Source organism: Miscanthus floridulus, chromosome 8, assembly GCF_019320115.1.
Source record: "Miscanthus floridulus cultivar M001 chromosome 8, ASM1932011v1, whole genome shotgun sequence".
Taxonomy (NCBI): Eukaryota; Viridiplantae; Streptophyta; class Magnoliopsida; order Poales; family Poaceae; genus Miscanthus; species Miscanthus floridulus.
Genome location: NC_089587.1, coordinates 143,298,643 through 143,301,604, shown reverse-complemented (window position 1 = coordinate 143,301,604; position 2,962 = coordinate 143,298,643). Strand labels below are relative to the sequence as shown.

Below are 2,962 nucleotides of genomic sequence, written 5' to 3'. Positions count from 1 at the left end.
GCATACAATTCTTGAACAAAAACTTCTCCTTTCTATCCTTGATTGTGAAGCAGATATTGACACTATCCGTGTAGATGATGGCTTTTGCGGTGCTTAGAAAAGGTCGACCAAAGATAATGGGTGCCCTTACATCTCCACCTGTTTCCAAAACCACAAAGTCTATGGGAACATATGATTGTCCCACTCGAATAATGACATATTCAAGAATTTCCTTGGGGTAACAGAGTGACTGATCTTACAAGCTACAAACACATATTGTATGTACAAGAAAGCATCTCCATTAATTCGATCATAGATTACCTTAGGTATGATGTTGACGCTTGCTCCGAAGTCACAGACAGCTTCTTGGAAAATGTGAGGTCCAATGGCGATAGGGATGATAGGTCTTCCTAGATCACTCTTCTTCTTAGGCAAGGTATAATCTATCCACCTTCCCTTTGATGGCTCTATGTAGTAGTAAGCTGCATTATGAATATCAACAAGATTTGCAGTTTCTAGATCTTTCAGTTGTCCTGAAATCTTACCTTTATCAGATGGAGGAACAGCAGCCTGCCAGCTGAGCTATTTATGATTCTATCATTTTATTAAAGCTATGCTGGTACTTAATGGCAGAATCAAAGCAATCTATTCTAATATTTATATTTTCTAGAATGTTATCATTGGTAGCTACCTTCTTAGATAATCCTTCTATAAGTCTAGATTGGCTAGCAATTAATTCTCTCAAGGGTGGTTGATTGAAGTTATTATAATTATTACCTTGAGGGTTACCTTCGTAGTTACCTTAATAGTTCAGCCTTCATTATTGGTTCCATCCTTGATTCTATTAAGGACGATAGTAGTTGTTGTTAACAAAATTCACATCCTCTGGGGTTTCAGGACAGTTGTTCCCTGAATGCTTAGTTTGCCACATACTTCACACGTCATGCATGAATCATGAATGTGCATAACTTCTTGCTTTTCATTAGCTCGATCTTCGAGCTTCTTCATTAGTAGGTCCATCTTGGCAGATAGCATGTCTACCTCCTTGAGTTGATGTATACCTCCATCTGTCTTACGGGTCTAAACACGTTCTTCAATCTAGCCTTGGTTGGATGCTATCTTCTCCACAAGAGTGGTCGCAGCTGGAAGTGTAAGTGACAAGAATGCACCTCCAACAGCAGCATCCATGGTCTCATGGGTAATGTTGGTCAACCCATGGTAGAACATCTACATGAGTAGCCAATTCTCCATCCCATGATGAGGACATTTAGATATATAGTCTTGAAAGCATTCCCATGCCTTAGGGATAGATTCATCATGTTGTTGCTGAAAACTTGAAATTCTCCCACTGCGGAGCATTGGTCTTACCAGTGGAAAAGAATTTTGCTAGGAAGGCAGTGGAGCAGTTATCCCATGTAGTGTTTCTATCTTTGTTGGCGTAGAACCACTGCTTTGCCTTCCCCAAGAGTGAAAATAGGAAGAGGCAAAGTAGTATGGCATCCTTGGTTACTCCAATGATGGTGAAAGTGTTGCAGATCTCCAGAAAGTGTTGGAGATATGCACTCGCATCTTCATGTGCCTTTCCATAAAATTGGCTCGCTTGCACCATATTGATGAGAGCCGGCTTGAGCTCGAATCCATTGTCTCCCACATTGACTGTGGGTCTAGTCCGAATGTTGGCCAGTAGTTGGAGCAGAGAATTCATGGAGAGTCCTGTTAGCCATGGCTTCAAATTCTGGTGTTAATCTTCGCATTATGTGGTTGTCTTCCAAATTTAATGCTGAGACTTTCTTGAGCTTAGCTCTGGTCTTCCTAATTAATGCTTCTAGATCTTCAACATAGTTTGTCGGAAGGTTAAAATCGATCATACATTACCCTGCATAAGATACACAAGTAGACAAAACTAAGGGTAATCCTTCTTGAGTAGGGGTATATGGTTTATCTCAATCACATCAACAAGTATAAGTTTATCAATACTTCCTTTGCCTAGCTACCTTCCCCTGGCAATGGTGCCAAAAATGCTTGTTAACATTTCTTAGCGTTGCTACCAAGAACAAAGTTTAAATCCTAACCCCTAGCAACAACCCAGAAATGCTTATTGGTATTTATTAACGTGTCACTTGGTTGAAGTACTTAGCCACCTATTATAAACCTATATCTCCTAACTTTATTAGGTTGTCATCCCTAGTGATGATGCCAGAGATATATGTTGGTACTACATAGTATTACTACTAGAATAACATTAAGCAGATCTTTATTAAAGTATGTGACTATATAAATCTATGAATCAAGAGTATCCGCAAGCGCATAGATAATATACCCAAGTAGCATTTTACCCGAGAGTATTATAGGTATTGTTATTTATATTTTTACCACTGGGAAGGTCTAGCATGGACATGTATTGATAACTTATATTATTGAAGGAGAAGTAAACCATAACAAATACTCTACTCACAACAGGGATAAGTCATAAGATAAGATATGTATATATGATAAGTAATGATAATGATAAGTTACTTAGAGCACTCCTTTCTATGGCATTAGCATGGTCAGGTAGAATATTAGAGGAATAATTCCTAAGTCATTCTTAATTACAAGTCAAAGCATATATTTGATTAGTGCAATTACACCTAGTAATCATGGCTAAGATCATCATCATATCTACATAGAAGGGATATTACTAAGGAAGATTGAGGGCAGAGCTCATTCTACCTTTGTAATCGGACCCTACGTGTGCCTATATTTGGAGAGTGGACTACAAAGGACTCAATGGGAGTGTCACATCCGTGATCTACCACATGACCCAGAATATTGGATGTATCTATAGGTAAACAACGTATAAGCACCACGCTTATACAATGTCGACCACCCACCCATGGTACCTTAGAGTGAGTGCTATATAAACTTACGCATAAACATAATGATAAACTAGCTATACTAAGCATATAATCAAAGTAGATGATGAACATCATAATGAAGAACA

The 2,962-nt window shown here is 38.6% G+C and overlaps 1 non-coding gene across 1 annotated transcript; it reads left to right on the top strand.

Moving 5' to 3' along the window:
- The first annotated feature begins 1,228 nt into the window (after window positions 1-1,228).
- Window positions 1,229-1,335, top strand: LOC136478600 (small nucleolar RNA R71). The gene has a single exon (XR_010764323.1). It is a non-coding gene; the product is annotated as a small nucleolar RNA R71 (small nucleolar RNA).
- The last annotated feature ends 1,627 nt before the right edge of the window (window positions 1,336-2,962 follow it).